This window comes from Oncorhynchus mykiss, chromosome 14 (assembly GCF_013265735.2).
Source record: "Oncorhynchus mykiss isolate Arlee chromosome 14, USDA_OmykA_1.1, whole genome shotgun sequence".
Taxonomy (NCBI): domain Eukaryota; kingdom Metazoa; phylum Chordata; class Actinopteri; order Salmoniformes; family Salmonidae; genus Oncorhynchus; species Oncorhynchus mykiss.
Window position 1 is genome coordinate 4,493,024 of NC_048578.1, and position 25,015 is coordinate 4,518,038.

Here is a 25,015-nt window from a genome sequence, read left to right on the forward strand (position 1 = left end):
TTTCAGGCTTTTATTTTGAAAAATGAGCGAGGAAGAACCCATCGTGTCAGTGGATGGCTGGGTGCCAGCAGAGTTTTTCATGCGCAACAGCCATTTTCTCTCTCTCTCCTATGGAAGAAGCTACATTCCGGTTGATATATTATCGATTTTATATTGTAAAAACATCCTGAGGATTGATTATAAAAAAAATTGACATTTCTACGCACTTTACGGATACTTTTTGAAATTTTCGTCTGCTATGTCGTAACAGCTTGAGCCTGTGGATTTCTGAACATAACGCGCCAAACAAATGGAGGTATTTTGGAAATAAAAATAACCTTTATGGAACAAAAGGAACATTTATTGTGTAACTGGGAGTCTCGTAAGTGCAAACATCCGAAGATCATCAAAGGTAAGGGATTTAATTTATTGCTTTTCTGACTTTCGTGACCAATCTACTTGGCTGCTAGCTGTTTGTAATATTTTGTCTACTGAGAGAGATGTTCTTACATAAACGCTTGTTATGCTTTCGCCGAAAAGCTTTATTGAAATCTGACACACCAGGTGGATTAGCAACAAGCTAAGCTGTGTTTTGCTATATTGCACTTGTGATTTCATGAAAATGTAATATGTTTAGTAAAAAAATTAAATTTACTGAGTAGAGTGTTGGAGTCTATTTTGTAAATGACATCGCCAAAGTCAAGGATCGGTAGGATAGTCAGTTTTACGAGGGTATGTTTGGCAGCATGAATGAAGGAGGCTTTGTTGTGAATTAGGAAGCCGATTCTAAATTAAATTTTGGATTGGAGATGCTAATTATGAGTCTGGAAAGAGAGTTTACAGTCTAGCCAGACACCTAGGTATTTATAGTTGTCCACATATTCTAAGTCAGAACCGTCCAGAGTAGTGATGCTAGTCCGGCGGGCGGGTGTGGGCAGCGATCAGTTGAAGAGCATGCATTTAGTTTTACTAGCGTTTAACTGCTTTGGGACTGGGGGGCAGTATTGAGTAGCTTGGATAAAATGTGCCCGAGGTAAACTGGGTTTACTGCTACTCAGTCCTAAAAGCTAGAATTTGCATATAATTAGTAGATTTGGATAGAAAACACTCTGAAGTTTCTAAAACGGTTTGAATGATGTCTGTGAGTATAACAGAACTCATATGGCAGGCAAAAACGTGAGAAAAATCCAACCCGGAAGTGGGAAATCTGAGGTTTGTAGTTTTTCAAGCCATTGCCTATAGAATATACAGTGTCTATGGGGTCATATTGCACTCCCTAAGGCTTCCACTAGATGTTAACCTTTTATAACTAGGGGGCAGTATTTTCATTTTTGGATAAAAAACGTTCCCGTTTTAAACGGGATATTTTGTCAGGACAAGATGCTAGAATATGCATATATTTGGACAGCTTTGGATAGAAAACACTCTGACGTTTCCAAAACTGCGAAGATATTGTCTGTGAGTGCAACAGAACTGATGTTACATGTGAAACCCAGATAAAAATCCACCAGGAAGTGCCCCATTTTTTGAAAGCCCTGCATGCCAATGACTCCTTATATGGCTGTGAATGAGCTACGAATGAGCTTACGCTTTCTACGTATTCCCCAAGGTGTCTACAGCATTGTGACGTCTTTTTACGCATTTATGTTGAAGAATAGCCAGCCGTAAGGGACCACATTGAGCAAGTGGTCACATGATGGCTCCCGCAGAAAATCTTGCGTAAAGTACACAAGTAGCCATTTTTCCATTCGCTTCTTATGAGAAACCAATTGTCCCGGTGGATATTTTATCGAATAGATATGTGAAAAACACCTTGAGGATTGATTCTAAACAACGTTTGCCATGTTTCTGTCGATATTATGGAGCTAATTTGGAAAAAAGTTTGGTGTTGTAGTGACTGCATTTTCCGGTTGATTTCTCAGCCAAACGTGAAGAACAAACGGAGCTATTTCGCTTACAAAAATAATATTTTTGGAAAAAAGGAACATTTGCTATCTAACTGGGAGTCTCCTGAGTGAAAACATCCGAAGTTCTTCAAAGGTAAATTATTTAATTTGATTGCTTTTCTTATTTTCGTGAAAATGTTGCCTGCTGGTAGCAGAGCCTAGCATAGCATTATGCCATGATAAACTTACACAAATGCTTGGCTAGCGTTGGCTGTAAAGCATATTTTGAAAATCTGAGATGACAGTGTGATTAACAAAAGGCTAAGCTGTGTCTCAATATATTTCATTTGTGATTTTCATGAATAGGAACATTTTCTAGGAAGATTTATGTCCGCTTTACGTCGTAAAGCCTTTTTGAAATCGGACACTGTGGCTGCATTTACAACAAGTTTATCTTTAAAATGGTGTGAAATACTTGTATGTTTGAGGAATTTTAATTATGGGATTTTTGTTGAATTTGGCGCCCTGCACTTTCACTGGCAGTTGTTGAGGTGGGACGCTTGCTTCCCGAATATCCCAGAGAGGTTAAAAGAAGTTGGAGGCCTTGGAAGGAGTGTTGTATGGTATTGAAGCTTGTTTGGAGGTTTGTTAACACAGTGTCCAAAGAAGGGACAGATGTATACAGAATGATGTCGTCTGCGTAGAGGTGGATCAAAGAATCACCTGCAGCAAGAGCAACATTATTGATATATACAGAGAAAAGAGTCGGCCTGAGAATTGAACCCTGTGGCACCCCCATAGAGACTGCCAGAGGTCCGGACAACAGGCCCTCCGATATGACATACTGAACTCTATCTGAGAAGTAGTTAGTGAACCAGGCGAGGCAGACAATAGAGAAACCAAGGCTGTTGAGTCTGCCGATAAGAATACGGTGATTGTCGAAAGTCGAAAGCCTTAGCCTGGTCGATGAAGACGGCTGCACAGTACTGTCTTTTATCGATGGCGGTTATGATATCGTTTAGGACCTTGAGCGTGGCTGAGGTGCACCCGTGACTAGCTCGAAAACCGGATTGCATAGCGGAGAAGGTACGGTGGGATTCGAAATGGTCGGTGATCTGTTTGTTTACTTGGCTTTCGAAGATTTTTAGAAAGGCAGGGCAGGATTGATATAGGTCTGTAACAGTTTGGGTCTAGAGTGTCTCCCCCTTTGAAGAGGGGGATGACCGCGGCCACTTTCCAATCTTTAGGAATCGCAGACGATACAAAAGAGAGGTTGAACAGACTAGTAATAGGGGTTGCAGCAATGGCAGAGAATAATTTTAGGAATAGAGGGTCCAGATTGTCTAGCCACGCTGATTTGTATGGATCCAGATTTTGCAGCTCTTTCAGAACATCAGCTGTTTGGATTTGGGTAAAGGAGAAGCAGGAGGGGGGGCTCGGGATAGTTGCTGTGGGGGGGGGGGGGGTGATTTATCGGTAGTGACAGTGTTTCCTAGCCTCAGTGCAGTGGGCAGCTGGGAGGAGGTGCTCTTATTCTCCATGGACTTTACAGTGTCCCAAAACTTTTTGGAATTAGTTCTGCAGGATGCAAATTTCTGTTTTAAAAAGCTAGCCTTTGCTTTCCTAACTGACTGTGTATATTGGTTCCTGACTTTCCTGAAAAGTTGCATATCGCGGGGACTATTCCATGCTAGTGCAGTATGCCACAGGATGTTTTTATGCTGGTCAATGGCAGTGAATCAAGGGCTATATCTATTCTTAATTCTAAGTTTTTTGAAAGGGACATGCTTATTTAAGATGGTGAGGAAAGCACTTTTAAAGAACATCCAGGCATCCTCTACTGACGGGATGAGGTCAATATCCTTCCTGGATACCCGGGCCAGGTCGATTAGAAGGGCCTGCTCGCTTCAGTATTCTAGGAAGCGTTTGATAGTGATGAGGGGTGGTCATTTTACCGCAGACCCATAACAGATGCAGGCAGTGATCGCTGAGATCCTGGTTGAAAACAGCAGAGGTGTATTTAGAGGGAAAGTTGGTCAGGATGATATCTATGAGGGTGCCCATGTTTACAGATTTAGGGTTGTACCTGGTAGGTTCCTTGATAATTTGTGGGAGATTGAAGGCATCTATCTTAGATTGTAGTACGGCCGGGGTGTTAAGCATATCCCAGGTTAGGTCCCCTAACAGTACGAACTCTGACGATAGATGGTAGGCAATCAATTCACATATGGTGTCCAGGGCACAGCTAGGAGCTGAGGGGGCCTATAACAAGCGGCAACAGTGAGAGACTTATTTCTGGAGAGATGGATTATGAAAAGTAGAAGCTCAAACTGTTTTGGCATAGACCTGGATTGTATGACAGAACTCTACAGGCTATCTCTGCAGTAGATTGCAACTCCGCCCCCTTTAGCAGTTCTATCTTGATGGAAAATGTTGGGGATCGAAATTTCAGGATTTTTGGTGGCCTTCCTAAACCAGGATTAGGATTAGACATGACTAGGACATCAGGGTTGGCAGATTGTGCTAAAGCAGTGAATAAAGCAAACTCAGGGAGGAGGCTTCTGATGTTAACATGCATGATCCCAAGGCTTTTACGGTTACAGAAGTCAACAAATGAAAGTGCCTGGGGACACACAGGGCCTGGGTTAACCTCTACATCACCAGAGGAACAGAAGAGGAGTAGGATGAGGGTACGGCTAGGTGAGGTCTCCGCATGTGTGGGGTTTTGACAAAGGAGCTATCTAAGGCATGTTGAGCGGGACTAGGGGCTCCGTAGTAAAATAAAAGAATGAGAGCTACCCTAAACAACAGTATACAAAGCATATTGACATTAGAGAGAGGCATAAAGCAATCACAGGTGTTGATTGGGAGAGCTAAGACAACAATGGGTAAATGGCGATGAATGGGCAGAGAGGGTCTAAGCTAAGGACCCTGGGACTAAACACCTCCCTCTACAACTGGATCCTAAACTTCCTGACGGTCCGTCTCCAGGTGGTAATGGTATGCAATAAAACATCTGCAACGCTGATCCTCAACAAGGGGGCACCTCAGGGGTGTGTGCTTAGTCCCCTCCTGTACTTTCTGTTCACCCACGACTGCATGGCCAAGCACGACTCCAACAAAATCTTTAAGTTTGCTGATGACACAACAGTGGTAGGCCTGATCACCGACAACAATGAGAGAGCCTATAAGGAGGACATCAGAGACCTGGCAGTGTGGTACCAGGACAACAACCTCTCCCTGAGCAAGACAAAGGAGCTGATCACGGACTACAGGAAAAGGAGGAACGCACACGCCCCCATTCACATCGACGGAGCTGTAGTGGAGCGGGTCGAGAGTTTCAGGATCCTTGGTGTCCACATCACCAACAAACTATCATGGTCCAAACACACCAAGACAGTCGTGAAGAGGGCACAACAGCACCTTTCCCCCCTCAGGAGACTGAAGGGATTTGGCATGGATCCCCAGATTCTCAAAATGTTCTATAGCTGCACCATCGATAGCATCCTGATCTGTTGCATCACCGACCTTCAGGCGCTACAGAGGGTAGTGCGCATGGCCCAGAACATTACTGGGGCCAAGCTTCCTGCCTTCCAGGACCTGTATACTAGGCCGTGTCAGAGGAAGCCCAAAAAATTGTCAAAAACTCTATTTACATTGACCCCCCCATCGGTACCCCCTGCATATAGCCTCTGTATTGTTATTTTATTGTGTTACTTTTTATTTTATTTTTTACTTCAGTTTATTTAATAAATATTTTCTTAACTCTATTTATTGAACAGTATTGTTGGTTAAGGGCTTTTAAGTAAGCATTTCACGTTAAGGTGAATGTTGTATTCCTGTTGTATTCAGCACGTGACAAATAACATTTTATTTTATTTTATTTGAACCCGATCTAACATCTCTGGAGAGACCTGAAAATAGCTGTGCAGCGACGCTCTCCATCCAACCTGACCGAGCTTGAGAGGATCTTCAGAGGAGAATGGGAGAAACTTCCCAAATACAGGTGCCAAGTTTGTAGCATTATACCCAAGAGACTCATGGCTGTAATCTCTGCCAAAGGTGCTTCAAGAAAGTACTGACTAAAGGGTCTGAATACTTATGTAAATGTGATATGTCAGTTGTTTCTTTTTTATAAATATGCAAAAATTGTAAAAAAAACTATTTAATCCATTTTAGAATAAGGCTGTAACTTAAAATTAAATGTGACTTTTTCCTCTGAATTCTTTCCCGGATGAGCTGTATGTACTTGGAAGTAGCCATTTTTCAAATGATTTTGATCGTAGAGCTATGTAGATATACATGTAGACTTACAGTTAAAGTCTTAAGTTTCTATGCACTTAGGTTGGAGTCAATAAAACTAGTTTTTCAACCACACCACAATTTATTGTTAAGAAATTATAGTTTAGACAAGTCATGTTTGCAACAATTGTTAACAGACAGAACATTTAACTTATTATTCATTGTATCACAATTCCAGTGGACCTTGTGAAGATGCTGGAGGAAACAGGTACAAAAGTATCTATATCCACAGTAAAACGAGTCCTATATCGACATAACCTGAAACGCCGCTCAGCAAGGAAGAAGCCACTGCTCCAAAACCACCATAAAAAAGCCAGGCTATGATTTGCAACTGCACATGGGGGCAAATATCGTACTTTTTGGAGAAATGTCCTCTGGTCTGATGAAACAAAAATAGAAATGTTTGGCCATAATGACCATTGTTATGTTTGGAGGAAAAATGGGGAGGCTTGCAAGCCTAAGAACACCATCGCAACCGTGAAGCACGGGGGTGACAGCATCATGTTGTTGGGGTGCTTTGCTGCAGGGGGAACTGGTGCACTTCACAAAATAGTTGGCATCATGAGGCAGGAAAATTATGTGGATATATTGAAGCAACATCTCAAGACATCAGTCAAGTGAAAGCTTGGTCGCAAAAAGGTCTTCCAAATGGACAATGACCCCAAGCATACTTCCAAAGTTGTGACAAAATGGCTTAAGTACAACAAAGTCAAGGTTTTGGAGTGGCCATCACAAAGCCCCGACTTCAATCCTATAGAAAATGTGTTGGCAGAACTGAAAGTGTCTGCGAGCATTGAGGCCTACACACCTGAATCAGTTACACCCGCTCTGTCAAGAGAAATGGGTCAAAATTCACGCAACTTATTGTGGGAAGCTTGTGGAAGGCTACCTGAAATGTTTGACCCAAGTTAAACAATTTAAAGGCAATGCTACCAAATACTAATTGAGTGAATGTAAACTTCTGACCCACTGGGAATGTGACGAAAGAAATAAAAGCTGAAATGAATCATTCGCTCTACTATTATTCTGACATTTCACATTCTTAAAATAAAGTGGTGATCCTAACTGACCTAAGATAGGCCATTTTTACTTGGATTAATTGTCAGGAATTGTGAAAAACTGAGTTTAAATGTATTTGGCTAAATTGTATGTAAACTTTCAACTTCAACTGTATACATGTCGAGGCACAGAACTACAGAAGATGAATCATCTTTTGCTTCTTTCCTATTGGAGCATACTATCTTGACCACGTGATCATTTTCTAATGATGAACAAGGTATCTCAATTTGCCTCCAACACAGCCAAAGAGATCATGAACATATGTTTGCTGTACAAAGAGGGGAACTGTTGTCTGGAAAATTAAGACTTTTGACAAAATGCAGCAGCAATTCCTTTCTCCCATAAACCTACATTTTGAAAGAGACTTACAAGGAACTTAGCCATGAGACATGAGTCTTGATGTTTTTGTTTTATTGCATTGCCATTAGAGGTTTGGGTAGCTGAAGGTTGGTTCAGTAATTGTGTTAAAAAATATGAACGCATATAATAATAATAATTTGTTCATAGCTTGATTTAATTGGTATGAATACTGTGAGCAACAAATAAAAATAGGCTATAATTGACTTATCAAACTTCATTGTATCAATTGAATGCTGGCGATCGAAAAACACATTTCAGTGGCAAATAGATCTGGCTTTTCCTCTTAATGTCTTTAAGTAATCTGGTAGCACTGTGTAGAGCAGGACAAAGGCCGACCCGGGGCTGTATGCGGCCCGCAACCTGCTTCAATAAGGCCCGAGGAATCATGCTCAGATCACATAAAGAATTTGCGATAGTAAAGTTCTGAAAAACGTACTGTATTTGTTATTCAAATTAAAAGGCTAATGAATACTCGCCTTTGTGTAATGATATAACTCCCACCGCTTGTGGGGCATTTATTTTGAAGGCACGTTTAAATAACAACTGCACGAGGACTGACAGGCTGACACCCACGTCACAGTTATAAATAGTAGCTTGCTAGAAATTGCACAAAAAAATGAGTTTTTCAAAGATTTCAAAGAAAAGGAAAGTATACAATGAATGCAGGGTGTTCCAGCAAGAGTGGACATTAAAATATTTATTTATTAAGGTATCAGGGAAAGCTGTGTGCTTTGTGTGCAAAGAGACCATTGCTGTCTTCTGAGCAGAGGGCAGGTGCATCGAAGGAGTTGCTTTCTCAGTTGCAAAAGCAGCAAGGACTTTTCACAAAACTGCATTAAGCAAATGACGGAATTGCGAGAGCTAGGTATGTACTGTCCCACAGAATTGCTAAACATAGCAACCATTCGCTGAGGGTGAATTTATTAAAGAATGTTTAATTGACTATGCAGCAATACTTTGCCCTGACAAGAAAGAGTTGTTTGAAAATGTTTCCCTTTCAAGATGAACAGTGACACGGCGTGTTGAGGACATCGCAGAGAACGTGGAACAACAGTTGAAAGACAAGGTAAAGGATTTACATATTTCTCATTGATCCTGGATGAGAGCAGTGATGAACGTGACATGGCACAGTTTTATTGATAGTCCTACGAGGTATACTTTGAAATTACAGAGGAGCTTGCTTTCGTGCAGTCAATGAAGAGCACTACAGGGAAAGATTTATTGGAGGAGGTTAAGCAAAGCTGGGACTGAGTTTTAAAAAGTTATCCAATGTGACCACTAATGGGTGCCAAAACTTGACAGGAAAAAAGTTGGCCTTTTGAAAAGGATACAAGATCAAGTAGCTGAGCTGAACCCAGATAATTTTCCTGCATTGCATTATTCATCAGGAGGTGCTCTGTAAACGTGATCTGAAAATGAGCCATGTTGTGGATGCAGTCACTTAAGTGGTAAACTTCATAAGAGCAAAATCTACAGGCAAATCTATAGGCAGTTTGTCTCACTGTTGGAAGAGACAAGAGTCGGGTCATGCAGATCTCCCCTACTGCACAAATGTGACATGGGTGAGTTTGGGGAAGATGCTTAGAAGGGTGTGGGACCTGAAATCAGAGATTCCTGCCTTTTTGCAAATGAAAGGAAAATATGTGGATTTCCCTCAACTGCAAGATTAAGAATGGTTGGCTGATTTTTTTTCCTTCATCATGGACATCATGGCCCTCATGGCCCTCATGAATGAACTGAATTAAAAACTACAATGAAGGGCCTTTTTGCACAAAGCCTTCAAGGGAAATTACTCCTCCTGACCACTAAGTAGAAGCCAACAATCTCACCCACCTTCCGACACTACTAGTCTGTTCCCTATCAGATGACCAGCGGGGAGAAGTATACATCGCTGCTGCGTGCTTTGAATGGCGAGTTTCCTCGTCGTTCTGAGGATTTCAAAGTGTTGGAAAATGACATGCTGTTGGATTCCTCTCCTTTCAACTTCAATGTGGAAAACGCTCGCACTGACCTGCAACTTGAGCTTATCGATCTTCAGTCTGATACAGTGATTGGAGAGCTATTCAAAACAATGTCACTGACGAGGTTCTATGCATCTCTCCATGAACAAAACTTTCCAAAGATTAGGAGACATGCTCAGAAGATGTTAGTACTCTTTGGGTCAACCTATGTATGTGAACAGACATTTTGAGTGATGAATTTAACAAGTCAAGGCACAGATAATCTCTTACTGGCTCTCACCTCTCAGCAATCCTGAGCATAGCGACATAAGAAACTATACCTGACTTCACTGCTATAGTCAATGTCCATCAGAGACTTCACTCCTCACGCTGATTGAGTAGTTTAAATGTAATGTTGAGCTCTCGCTCTCTGTCTTGTGTTTTTGTGCATACCCGTTAACAAGAGTTCTGTCCGTGGTGCTGAATGCACAGTGTACTTTTCCCTCCGTGTAGTTCATTGCATGTTTAATAATGAAAATACCTACCAAAAGGAGACCATGGACGTGGTTCATTTCAGTGCATGTTTAAAGAGTAAAATAAGTAGCATATCTGGATGTGATTTACAGGAGATATATTGGTCAACACAGTAATGTAATTTGATCCTGACCCGCGATGGCAAAAAAATATATTCTAATATGTTCTTCCGTGGAAAATAATTGCCCAGGCCTGGTGTAGAGGATAAAGTATTATTTATTTCATTTTGTAAAGGATCTCAGTTGTTTCAGTGGTAGAGGAACAGTGGCCAGATGTCTCCCCCTACTGGTTGTGAGGAGACATTACCGACCTGTCTCTTGCCAGAGGTTCTTGCACAATCCCAAATCAAATCAAATTGTATTTGTCACATGCGCCAAATACAACAGGTGTACCATAAAATGCTTACTTACAAGCCCTTGACCTCAATGCTGTTGTGCCTTCTTCACCACATGGTCCACCCACACAGACAGTGTGGTGAAGAAGGCGCAACAGTGCCTCTTCAACCTCAAGAGGCTGCAAAATGTGGCTTGTCACCCAAAACCCTGACAAACTTTTACAGATGCACAATCGAGTGTATCCTGTCAGGCTGTATCACAGCCTTGTACGGCAACTGCACCGCCCTCAACCGCAAGGCTCTCCAGAGGGTGTTGTGGTCTGCACAACGCATCACCGGGGGCAAACTACCTGCCCTCCATGACACCTACAGCACCCGATGTCACAGGATGGCCGAAAAGATCCTCAAGGACAACCACCATCCGGGCCACTGCCTGTTCACCCCGCTACCATCCAGATGGCGAGGTCAGTATAGGTGCATCAAAGCTGTGACCGAGAGACTGAAAAACAGCTTCTATCTCAAGGCCATCAGACTGCTAAAAAGCAATCACTAACTCAGAGAGGCTGCTGCCTACATTGAAACCCAATCACTGGCCACTTTAATAAATGGATCACGAGTCACTTTAAACAATGCCACTTTAAATAAGGGCACTTTAATAATGTTTATCTTACATTTCTCATATCATATGTGTATACTGTATTTTATACCATCTATTGCACCTTGCCTATGCTGCTGGCCATCGTTCATCCATGTATTTATATGTACATATTCTCATTAATCTCTTTAGATTTGTGTGTATTAGGTAGTTGTAGGGGAAGTGTTAGATTACTTGTTAAATATTACTGCTCTGTCAGAACTAGAAGCACAAGCATTTCACTACACTCGCATTAACATCTGCTAACCATGTGTTTGTGACTAATAAAATTTGATTTGATTTTGATTTGAAATAGAGTAAAGAAAATATTTACTAATAAAGTAAAGTAAAAAAAATATATACTGTATAACACAATAAGATTACATAACAATAACGAGGCCATATACAGGGGGTACTGGTACCCAGTTAGTGTGCGGGGTTACAGGTTAATCGAGGTAGTTTGTACATATATAGTGGCTTGCGAAAGTATTCAGCCCCCTTGGTATTTTTTCTATTTTGTTGCCCTATATCCTGGAATTAAGATAGATTGTTTGGGGGTTTGTATCATTTGATTTACACAACAAGCCTACCGCTTTGAAGATGCAAAATATATTTTGTTGTGAAACAAACAAGAAATTAGACAAAAAACAGAACTTAATCATGCATAACTATTCACCACCCCCCAAGCCAATATTTTGTAGAGACATCTTTGGCAGCAATTACAGCTGCAAGTCTCTTGGGGTATGTCTCTATAAGCTTGGAACATTTAGTCACTGGGATTTGCTCCAGCTCCTTCAAATTGGATGGGTTCCGCTGGTGTACAGCGATCTTTATGTCATACCACAGATTCTCAATTGGATTGAGGTCTGGGCTTTGACTAAGCCATTCCAAGACATTTAAATGTTTCCCCTTAAACCACTCCAGTGTTGCTTTAGCAGTATGGTTAGGGTCATTGTCCTGCTGGAAGGTGAACATCCGTCCCAGTCTCTGCCGATGAAAAGCATCCCCACAGCATGATGCTGCCACCACCATGCTTCACTGGGGGGATGGTGTTCTCGGGATGATGAGAGGTGTTTGTTGGGTTTGTGCCAGACATAGCATTTTAGTCTCATCTGATCAGAGTACTTTCTTCCATATGTTTGGGGAGTCTCCCACATGCCTTTTGTCGAAAACCAAATGTGTTTGCTTATTTTTTTCTTTGAGCAATGGCTTTTTTCTGGCCACTCTTCCTTAAATCCCAGCTCTGTGGAGTGTACGGCTTAAGGTAGTCCTATGGACAGATACTCCAATCTCCGCTGTGGAGCTTTGCAGCTCGTTCAGGGTTATCTTTGGTCCCTTTGTTGCTTCTATGATCAATGCCCTCCTTGCCTGGTCTGTGAGTTTTGGTGGGCGGCCCTCTCTTGGCAAATTTGTTGTGGTGCCATATGCTTTAATTTTTTTAATAGTGGATTTAATGGTGCGCCGTGGGATGTTCAAAGTTTCTGATATTTTTTTAGAACCCAACCCTGATCTGTACTTCTCCAAAACTTTGTCCCTGACCTGTTTGGAGAGCTCCTTGGTCTTCATGGTTCCGCTTGCTTGGTGGTGCCCGTTACTTAGTGGTGTTGCAGACTCTGGGGCCTTTCAGAACAGGTGTATACATACGGAGATCATGTGACAGATCATGTGACACTTAGATTGCACACAGGTGGACTTTATTTAACTAATAATGTGACTTCTGAAGGTAATTGGTTGCACCAGATCTTATTTAGGGGCTTCATATGAAATGGGGGGGAATACACACCACTTTTCAGGTTTTAATTTATTTATTCATTTTTTAAAACAAGTTTTTTTATTTTTATTTCACTTCACCAGTTTGGACTATTTTGTGTATGTCCATTAACTGAAATCCAAATAAAAAATCGATTTAAATTACAGGTTGTAATGCAACAAAATAGGTAAAATGCCAAGGGGAATTAATACTTTTGCAAGGCACTGTATGGTGCTATGCACATGTCCTTAATCTGGTTTTGTCCGACACAACTGAAATTGTCTTAGCAAGTGGGTCGCTGTTTGCTCTCCTTAACAACATTGTTGTCTTACTCCGTGAACCCTACCAAAGGATGGATGTGTGGGAGAAGAAGAGCCATGACACGCAACACAGATGCCTGTCTCCAATCGGAGAAACACGCTGGTGGGCTAAGGATAGTGCTTTGAAGAAGGTCTTTGGATCCTTTGGAAAACCAGACCAGGGTCTCTATGTTGAAGTGCTCCTCACACTATCAGCCATACAAGGACAGGTCAACATGAAGACAACTGTTCTGGTGAAGGAAAGAGGACTTACCGAGGCTCTTCTCCGGTATAAGACGATACTGATAGCTCAAATATTTCTTTGGATATTTCAGAACACGTCACCACTGTTCAAATACCTGCAGACAAGTGGGATGGACTTCCTGTCTGCCCATCAAATGGTTGTGGCTACACAGGAAACCCTGAAAGGTATGTCAAGAGACTTTGACACCATTAAGGCAGCTACAGACACATTTGTTCAGTTTGCAAATAAAAAGATCAAAGAACAGGATGAGGACAAAAAACTGGAGGAGGTGTAAGCCACTCTGCCACGGAAAAGGGCAAGAAAGAAGAAAGTCATGTCTGGATAGATGGCTCAAGATGAAGCTTTGGCAGAGGCAGAGAGTAGAGTGCCTATAAAGTTCAAGTCCACAATCAAATTATGGATACAGTCACAGATGGTATCCACAGGTGAATTCTGTCTCATGGCACTCTATATGCTGACCTAACCCTTCTGGGCCCTAGAAACTTCTCACAAATAACATCCAATGGTCTTCCAGACAGCCCTTCAAGAGCTTCAGCAAATGTTTGCTTTGATTTGATAGCCAAGCAACAGTTGACAATTTGCAGTGTGAGCTGAGAAGCCTCACTGTACAGTGGAAAAGACTGAACATTTCAGGATTGGAGGAATACATGACCAGGACAGTGGAGGATGGCCAAAATGGAAATGAAGATGAGGTGGAAATGAAGAATACATGCTGCTCATCCTGCAAAGATAGTCCACTGTGTTGTTACCAGATGCTGAGACGGTACAACCTGCTGACTGATGCGTACCATATCCTTGACCTTGGATACAAGTTCCTACTCACCCTCTCAGTTACCCAAGTAGAGCAAGCGAAGTTTCTCTACCTTAAAGTATATCAAGAACAGACTCAGGAGCACTCTCGCACAAAAATACCTAGAGGCCTTCATGCTGATGGCCACCGAGAAGGACATCCTAATGGCCCTGGATACTTTAGTTTAGTTTATTAATTCGACCATTTTAAAAAAGAAGCACACATAAAACTTGAAAAAGCCATACATGCACATTAATAAAATCATTGAGGATAACACACTGTCACGACTTCCGCCGAAGTCGGTCCCTTCGGGCGGTGTTCTGCGGTTTACGTCACCAACCTTCTATCCATCGCTGATCCATTTTTCACTTTCCATTGGTTTTGTCTTGTCTTTCTTCACACCTGGTTCCAATCCCATCTGTTTCCCCTCATGTCCTCTTCGTGATTGTTTGATTGTATGTTATGTGCAAGTTATTTTCTGGTGTGCGACGGGTTTTGTACCCCCTTTTATTATTTTGGCTTTTGGAGTTTTGTGAGCACTTATTAAACAACTCTGTTTATACCAAGTTCATTCTCCTGAACCTGACTTCCCTGCCACCAGCACGCACCCATTACACACACAATAAAGTCTGGGCCTTATTTCCATTGTGGTCCTCTTGAGACGAGATGGCTAGACAAGATCGAACACAGTACGGCAGTCAAATAATAAAACAAAAACAGAGGAGAAGAACCTCTATCTCATCATTCCAGTTACATCATAGGGGTTATTCATATGGGCACAGAAGACAGCAAACATATTTTTACGTTCTTTTTAAAGCTGCCCAGAGAGGATGTTGTTTGTTTTGGCATGGTGATCGATGGAGTTGCAGAGAAAAGCGTGCTGTTGATAAAAATTGCTCCTCCAATAAGGTACTTGCGGCATATTTCCTATAACTTGCTTACTTACCATTATTTTACTCCTACATTTCTGTGTCTTGTCCAGTACTTTGACAGAGTGAAGACAGCCAGCTGACTCTTAGCAGCAGTTAGACAGTTCTATATTTCAGTGAGTATTGTGAATATTATAGCATCTCTTTTTCACTCTGGGCTTCAGTTGCTGTGATGTAGTTCAGTCAAGACTCATGATGGCTTGTGCTGCTCTCTTATAGGTTACATTCTATTTTTGGAGAGGTGTTCAACCACTGTTTTTTAGAAGGTGTACTCCCACCACTCAAAGCCAGCCAGCTGACCCTGAGCAGCACTTAGACCGTTCTATGTCTCAGTGAGTATTGTGGATATTGTTGAATCTCATTTTCACTCTAGGCTTCATGTGATGTGAGGTAGTTCAATCATGACAAATTCAGTGTGTGTTCTGTAGAAGTTTTCTAACAACGTGCAGCGTTTGTGTGTGTTTTCTGCAGCCTTTTAAAAGTAGCTCTGCAGTAGTGATCAATGGTTGTGATGCAGCTAGGTGGTTGTATTAGGGGCTGGTCGTGTGTGTACGTGCGTGCACGGGGGCCGGTTCTGGTGGGGCGATCTGGATCAGTCCAGGGCCCTTTTTTACTCCCAGTCCGTCCCTGGATGGGAGAAGTTTAACCACTCTCAAATTCATAGACAGAGACATGGATGCAAGGACTAACCATCCATGATATCAAAACTATGGTTTTAACCATGTTTTGAGGCTATATAGTGTTTGTTTACATGGTTTACAAACGTTGGCGTAAAACAAGCTTATATTTTGCGGTCTGATAGGGTAGAACAGCTGATCTATGCTCTTGAGGCCTTCATAAGGTATATGCACTACCAGTCAAAAGTTTTAAAACAAGGGATTTTCTTTATTTGTACTATTTTCTACATTGTCGAATAATAGTGAAGACATCAAAACTATAAAAGAACACATATGACATCATATAGTAACCAAAAATGTGTTAAACAAATCAAAATATATTTTATATTTGTTATTCTTCAAAGTAGCCACCCTTTGCCTTGATTACAGCTTTGCACACTCTTGGCATTCTCTCAAGCAGCTTCATGAGGTAGTCACCTGGAATGCATTTCAATTAACAGGTGTTCCTTCTTAAACGTTAATTTGTGGAAATAATGTACAGTGGAATTTGTGGAATTGTAATGTGTTTGAGCCAATATGTTGTGTTCTGAAAGGTAGAGTTGGTACACAGAAGATAGCCCTATTTGGTAAAAGACCAAGTCAATATTATGGCAAGAACAGCTCAAATAAGCAAAGAGAAACAACAGTCCTTCATTACTTTAAGACATGAAGGTCAGTCAATATGGAACATTTCAAGAACTTTGAAAGTGCAGTCGCAAAAACCATCAAGCGCTATGATGAAACAGGCTCTCATGAGGACCGCTGCAGGAAAGGAAGACCCAGAGTTACCAGTGCTGCAGAGGATAAGTTCATTAGAGTTACCAGCCTCAGAAATTGCAGCCCAAATAAATGCTTCAAAGAGTTCAAGTAACAGACACATCTCAACATCAACTGTTCAGAGGAGACTGTGTTAATCAGGCCTTCAAGGTCGATTTCCTGCCAAGAAACCACTACTAAAGGACACCAATAAGAAGAAGAGACTTGCTTGGGCCAGGACACTTGAGCAATGGACATTAGACCGGTGGAAATGTGTCCTTTGGTCTGGAGTCAAAATTTGAGATTTTTGGTTCCAACCGCTATGTCTTTGTTAAACGTGGTGTGGGTGAACGGATGATGTCTGCATTTTTATTTTCCACCGTAAAGCATGGAGGAGGAGGTGTTATTGTGTGGGGGTACTTTGCTGGTGACACTGTCTGTAATGTATTTAGAATTCAAGGCACACTTAACCACCATGGCTACCACAGCATTCTACATCAATATACCATCCCATCTGGTTTGGGCTTAGCGGGACTTTCATTTGTTTTTCAACAGGACAATGACCCAACACACCTCCAGGCTGTGTAATGGCTATTTGACCAAGAAGGAGAGTGAAGGAATGCTGCATCAGATGACCTGGACTCCACAGTCACCCAACCACAACCAAATTGAGATAGTTTGTGATGAGTTGGACCGCAGAATGAAGGAAAAGCAGCCAACAAGTGCTCATCATATGTGGGAGCTCCTTAAAGACTGTTGGAAAAGCATTCTAGGTGAAGCCGGTTGAGAAAATGCCAAGAGTTTGCAAAGCTGTCATCAAGGGAAAGGGTGGCTATTTGAAGAATCTCAAATGTAAAATATATTTTGATTTGTTTAACACTTTTTGAATTACTACATATGTGTTATTTCATAGTGTTGATGTCTTCACTATTATTCTACAATGTAGAAAATAGTAAAAATAAAGAAAAACCCTTGAATGAGAAGGTGTTCTAAAACTTTTGACCGGTAGTGTATAATGAATTTATAAGTCCAAAAATGTATGTAGCATCTAAGGATTCTAACTTTAACCATTACACCAAAGGATCCAAACCTTTTGACGGGGTCTCTAGATGTTGAGTTAAGGTTGTTACATTACCCCCTTTATTGGAGGGAGTGTAGCCCTCTATACCAAGTTCCTGGTGTGTACATGCCTCTCCGATGGGCTTACGGGCACCATCCCACTTCTGACACCAATGTAGCAAACGGCAGGGAAGGGAAGCAAATCCTGGTCACCTGCGTGAAAGGCAAACACCTATTTGGTGGGAATAGTAACATCACTCATATAGCCAGGATCGCAAAAATACTATAAAACCTTATATTTTCACATACCCAAAAAGCCTACTATTTAAAATGGGATATGGGTATTCGGACACAGCTTCACTGTATATATATATATATATATATATATATATATATATATATATATATATATATATATATATATATATATATATATATATGTATATATGTATGTATGTATGTATGTATGTATGTATGTATGTATGTATGTATGTATGTATGTATGTATGTATGTATGTATGTATGTATGTATGTATGTATGTATGTATGTATGTATATATATATATATGTATATATATATATGTATATATATATATGTATATATATATATGTATATATATATATATATATATATGTATCTCTCTTTCATTCAATCTCTTACTAACTTAGTCACTCTCTTTCTCTCTGTCTCGGCCACTTGCTCTTACCATGATAAGCTTCTCCCCACTGATCTCAGCAGTAAAACGGTACTGGGGGAACGGAATAGCAATCTTGCCACCTTCCATGGTGACGGTGGTCTAAGAAGGACAAAAAGAGTCCGGATCTTTGAAATGACAACTTCTAGAATACTTTAGCTGATATTCAATGATTTTAATAAGCAGATTCAAACATTCACTCGTTCATAAATTTCCTCACCGTGAATTTGGAGCGTCTCATGGTCTCTAACTCACACTACCGATGGTGAATTTGTTAGTCCAGGTCCAGTTTGGGATCACCTGAGACCAGGTGAAATCAACCCCCTCCCGATGCACCTCTGTTATCACCTTGATGTCTGTCTTGGATTTGGCAAAACCCAGGGGAAGAGTACAGAATGGTATGGTTAGAATTGATCAATAATATCTATCCATCTACTGTGTCTATCTATCTGTCTGTCTCTGTCTATCTGCCTGCCTATCTAGGGTTAGGTTGAGCTAAGGTAGGGTAGGGTTATGTTTAGGGTTAGGATTAGTTGGGAAGTATTGATGAGATTTTGAGGTTAACAACAATGTTCTCTGCAATGCCCTAATTCAAAATATTGTTGAGTGCTTTGACTTACCAATTGCCTCTAGAAACTCCTGAGTTTTCCTGACTTTCGAGCTTGTACTTCCCAGAGAATGCCATGGTGGTGAAGCAATGTGGAACAGTGAAGAACTGACAAGAGCCTCTAGAAACTCTAGAAAGGTGTGGCTTTCTCCTTCTTTTGAAAGAACAAAATGTTTCTCATCCAACGTTCAGTGGCTCACTGCCAAAAGAGCCTAATTCTCATCCTCTACACATGGGCCTACCTGATTGCAGCACAGAAAGGCCCCATAGAGGATGTATGTAGACTACATGTCAGTCATGCCAACTTGTCATTATATTGCCAATGCAATGACGGAATGTTGTTGTACTGCACATTGATGACGGAATAAGGTGCACTGCACATTGTAATAGTATTGCTTATGGCGGTTTCTCCCAGAGCCATATATTTAATATAGGGATCTGGTCCATCTTATTCAGTGATAGGGTCCCAAGTCAGTATCGATGAAAAAGATAACCTTGGTTTAGAAACCCGATACAGAAACGTAGTTGAGATAAAAACAACTAAAGTTCCAAGGCTTGATGACAATGGCTGTACTGATGACTAGTTCCGAGTCGTGCTTTTCAGTGAATGTCCACCTGGTGGCGAACGTCACCACTGGTCATCCTCAGCATTCAGAACAGGCAGCAGCAGGCTCTGCAACTACAGATCCCACCCAACAACAGGCTAGCGTGGGCGAATTCAAACGGAATTTGTAAACTAGAGTGCTCTAGGGAGCTGTAGTTCTAAATATGACCAGTGGTGGAAAAAGTACTCAATTCTCATACTGCAGTAAAAGTAAATATACCTTCATAGAAAATTACTCAAGTAAAAGTGAAAGTCACCCAGTAAAATACTACTTGAGTAAAAGTCTAAAAGTATTTGGTTTTAAATGTACTTCAGTATCAAAGTAAATGTATGTCACGCCTGCTCCTCCTCCCTGGCGCTCGAGGGCGCCAGGCTACCTGTCATCATGCCTTCCTGTTACCATCATTACGCGCAGCTGTGCTCAGTGGACCCACCTGGACTCCCTCACTGTGTTGATTTCCCCTGCGTATATGTCTGCTCCTCTGTGTTGTTCCCTGGTGTAGCATTGTTTGCCGGGTCGTGTTTATGTTCAGACTCTGTTCTTGTTCCGCTGCATGTCCGTCTATATTAAATGGTTCACTCCCTGTGCCTGCTTCTCATCTCCTGCGTTGGGCGTTACAATGTAGTTGCTAAAATATACTTAAGTATCAAAAGTAGAAATAAAAGTATGACTAATTTAAAATTCCTTATATTAAAGATGGCACAATTTTCTTGTATTTTTCATTTACGGATAACCAGTGTCACACTCCAACACTTAGACATAATTTATTAAAGTGACTCCACCAGATCAGAGGCAGTAGGGATGACTAGGGATGTTCTCTTGATAAGTGTGCGAATTGGACCATTTTTTTCTCCTGCTAAGCATTCAAAAGGTAACGAGTACTTTTGGGTGTCAGGGAAAATGTATGGAGTAAAAAGTACAGCATTTTCTTTAGGAAAAAACTACTTAAGTACTACTTAAACTACTTAAGTAGTACTTTAAAGTATTTTTACTTAATTACTTTACGCCACTGAATATGACCACCAAAATACACAACATGAAACATGCATGATGATTGATACAGTGTCAGTCATCAGTATTTGAAGTTTCTGTGATGTGACAACCGCTATGCTACTGTAAGGGGCAGTTGTAATACAGTTGTATGCCAGCCACTAGGGGGTACTCTGGTGAAGCCCATGGGAAATAAAGAAATATAGTTTAAGTGAATTGGAAAGAGTAAGAATGTAAAACTAAAGAAAGACTGTACACGGCTGTTACCTGTGCTGACATGATTAAAAGTGAAGTAAACCGTACTTTTCGCGCTGTAGTTTATATGATAAGGCACCGCTGAGATTTATTTTCATGTGAGCACCGGCCCATATTCCTGGAACAGACAATGAGTGAGAGACATTGGGAGAGTAGCTAGCTAGCTAACGTTAGCAGGCTAACCACCTAACGGAGTGTAGCTATGTTGCCATTGCCTGCATTGTCGTTGTTGCCACCTGAGTAGGACAATATGAGTCGAGAGAGGGAAACGTTGTTGGATGAAATCGAACAGAGTTTATGGACTTTAACTGAGGACAATTTACGGCACTTGTGTGTACGTTATGGAATAGGAGGTGTAGATGACTCTGAAGTGAAAGGAAAGAGCTTTGCGGCGCAAATTGATGGAAGATTACTGTGAGAAGGAGGATTTAATGGAATCAGAGGATGAGGGAATGTCTTGGCTGCTTCAACTGAAAGACGAAATCAAAGGAATAACGGACTCTGAGGATGCTGTCAAAAGTCTGCCTACAAGTCTCAGCCAGTCGGCGCCAATGAGGCAAGTGGACAGCGAACCCAGCGGAGAGACGGGAGCTGGGAGCTGCGGCAGAACGAAAAGAAGAGGGAGGGGCTCCTCAGCCCAGCAGAGAAGTGGTCTCAGCTCCAGAAAGGCACCCGCCACAGAGAGAGAATGGAGTGAGTATGTCCAGATATAAAGACTTTAAAATTCATGGACAGATCGGAGATCAGAATCAAAAAGATAAGCTCAGTTTCAGCAGCCTAGAACAAATTGTAATGTCAGGGCAGAGATGAGAGTGCATCTCCAGAATATTAACACCAGTGATGAACTGTTGCTTGAGAAAATGCAAATTGCCCAGGGCAATGAAAGCGAATGCATGCAAAAGACCAGGATTTCCCGTAAGTTCACACCCACACGAGTGAACGCAGTACAGAGTGAGGATAACGGGAATAGCGGAGAGGAATGTGCACAGGCAGAGCCCTCACAGACCACAGTCCAAAAACAAAATAAATATAATCCTCTCCTGAGTAAAATTGATGCGAGCAATGAAGCAATCAAAGAACTGACCTGTCAGGTTCCCTCATTAGTACAGTCAGTGCAGGGCCAGGGTGACAGTTCAGTTAGGAATCGCTCCAACAGAAAACCAAGTCCAACCAACAGGGAGAAAAGAAAATGCAAAAGTTGTTATGAGACTGGTCAACAGACTTGTAATCATTGCTACACATGTGGCAGTGATAGCCATTGGGCAGTAGGATGTAGGATCAGGGGCAACGCACATCCATCTGGAAAAGCCTGGGGGGGTCACAACCATGGAACGGGGAGTGACCTCAGATACATCTAGTTCCATCCAGTGTTGCAGTGGCTGCAGTGCAAAGGTAGAGAGAATCGCAGAGTTGAAGTTGTGTTCATTGTGTCATAAATCTGCCTATTGTTCCAAAGTGTGCCAACAGGATCATTGGAAAAAGCACCAACCTACATGTAAGACTGCCCGCAAGACTGACCACAACTTCCCTTGTCCCATGACACAGAGAGAGTGGGGGCCAACTACCCCAGCTACCACAGGACATTGTAATATAGCACAGGTCATTGGTAAAAAAATGTCAAGTGTGGTGTTATATGGAGAGTGTAAAGACTCTAGCACTATGGGACACGGGCTGAGGTATCCATCATAAGTGAGGAATGGAGAAAACGTAATTTGCCACACACACAAATACAGAGAAACTGGATCTAAGGGCAGCCAATGGCACTGAAATTCCCTTTCTGGGTTTGATGGACATTTGCTTTAATTTGCTTGATTCCAAAGCTGAGGTCATTGCAGGAAAATAGTTGAGGGTTCCGATATTAATCACAAATGGAAGACTGGAGAAACCAATCATTGGGTTTAATGTAATTGAAGAAATAGTAACAAAAAGTAACAAGGAGCCCTCAGAGATGATGTTTACAGTAAAGATGCTTAAAAGTGCACTTAAGCTAGGACAGGGAAAGGCAAAGGCTTTACTCAATCTGCTTCAGCACTCAGAGTACACGGAGGAATGCTTGCTTAAGGCAGGCAGATGTGACGTTGTCATTCCAGGTGGACAAACAAAATGGATTCATCCCTGTATCCCAAGAGGAGCTCCCTTCGATGATGAAATTGTGTTATTTGACCTGGACGTGAGAGTGATCTGGTGCCTGGACCTACAAAGTCAGTAGTGAATACAGTAGTGAATACTAATTGCAGTAGTGAATACTATCAAACATGACATTACCTTACCAAGACAAACAGTGATAGGGACATTACAAAGCGTAGAAGCGTGTCACCCGATTCCTGTGCCCAGTGGAGAAAAGGTTACTGTAGCACAGGTTCAAGACAGATCCCCACCGGATCCTGGCCCGGACAACGGTCAAATAGAGTGGTGGGACCCACCTGTAGAGGTTCAGCGCTTGAGCCAAGAGCAACAAGAATTAGTCCAACGGATGCTCAGAGAGGAATCAGCTGTTTTCACCAAAGATGACATGGACTTAGGGTGTATTGAAAATCTCAGAATGGAGATAACATTGCCGGATAACATACCAGTGGCAAAGAGATACAACGGTGTGCAACGCCCCTTGTATGCTGAGGTGAAAAGCCACCTTCAGTGTCTCCTGAACAAAAACTTTGCCAGGAAGTGAACTTCATCATACGCATCACCTTTGGTCTGCGTATGGGAAAAGGGTGGGAGTTTAAGCCTTTGTGTTGATTACAGGGGATTGAACAAGAAGACTGTTCTGGACAGGCATCCCATCCCCCTTTTACAGGAAATACTTTATGGTTTGGGAGGAAACTCATGGTTTACAGTTTTAGATCAAGGAAAGGCAGACCACCAAAGATTTGTGGGAGAGGAGTCCAGACAATACACTGCCTTCAGCACCCCTTGGGCCTTATATGAATGGAATAAAATTCCCTTTGGCTTATCAAACAGTCCCTCTGCCTTCCAACGAAGCCTGGAGGAAGGTTTAGAGGGTAAAATAGATAGAATCTGTATACCATGTTTGGATGACGTTCTTATTTTTAGTCAGTCATTTGAACAACATGTGGAAGATGTCCGTCAGGTTCTCAGGCAGCAAAATAAATGGGGTATTAAACTCAGGGCTGATAAGTGTGACCTATTCAAGAATGAGGTCCGTTATTTAGGAAAAATCCTTTCTGCTGAGGGTTACAGAATGGATGTTAAAGAAATTGTAGCAGTGCAAGAACTGGTCAACAGGCCACCAACAAACGTGAGAGAGCTGAGGAAACTACTGGGGTTTCTAGGGTACTATAGGGGTTATGTACAGAACTTTTCACAACATGCTAAATGTCTCTATGACTTACTAGCAGTGAAGTCAGAGACCCCAGCATCCGGGAAGCGAAGGACCAAGGTAGCTATGCAGTCGGGACAGGCTCTGCCCCACCAGAAAGTTATACGGGAGGGTGCTCACCAGAGAGCATTAGAACACTTGGTGAGTGTGTTGACTAATCCACTTGTGCTTGCTTACCCAGATTTCAAGAACCCTTTTATCCTGCAAGTTGATGCCTCCGAAGAGGGATCGGGAGGGGTGTTATACCAACGACAATGTGGAAAACTGAGAGTCATTGGATATGGCTCCCGCACCCTGACTCAAGCAGAGAGAAACTATCACCTTCACTCAGGGAAACTGGAATTCTTGGCCCTCAAATGGGCAGTGACTGAGCGGTTCCGAGAACCTATTTTATGCTCCCTCTGTGAGAGTGCACAGTGATAATAACCCCTTGACATATGTACTAACTACAGCAAGACTGAATGCCACCGGTCATCGCTGGGTGACAGAGCTGTCTGACTTTAATTTCACACTGAAGTATCATCCTGGAAAGGTAAACACTGACGCAGACTTTCTGTCACGCTCTCCTTTGCATGCTGAACATTACATGGAAGAATGCAGAGAGAAACACTCACTTGAAATGGTTAAAGCAACACTCAATAATGTTCAGACACAACAGAATGACTGTGTAACGTGGACATCCACGGTCACACTAAGGCCATCAGTGCAAGATGAGCTGTCATGGTGGGGGGGGGAACAGTTAGAGACCGACTGTCGCCACACGATCTCATGCAGGCTCAGTTAAAGGATCCGGCTGTATCGAGAATCTTGGAACTGAAAAGTCAAAGGACGAAGCCTAAACCAGCAGTATGTCAACAAGAGTCATACAGTCAAACAGTTACTGCAAGAGTGGAACGAACAGACTCCATGTCTCACCAGATGGATTATTACAAAGGAAAACAGCAAAAAGGACACAAGTTGTGGTACCAAGTCAGTATAGAACACTGATTTACAA

At 41.9% G+C, this 25,015-nt stretch overlaps 1 pseudogene; it reads right to left on the bottom strand.

Moving 5' to 3' along the window:
- Positions 1–18,197: 18,197 nt before the first annotated feature.
- On the bottom strand, positions 18,198–18,912 carry LOC110487697 (annotated as a pseudogene).
- Between the last annotated feature and the right edge of the window lie 6,103 nt (positions 18,913–25,015).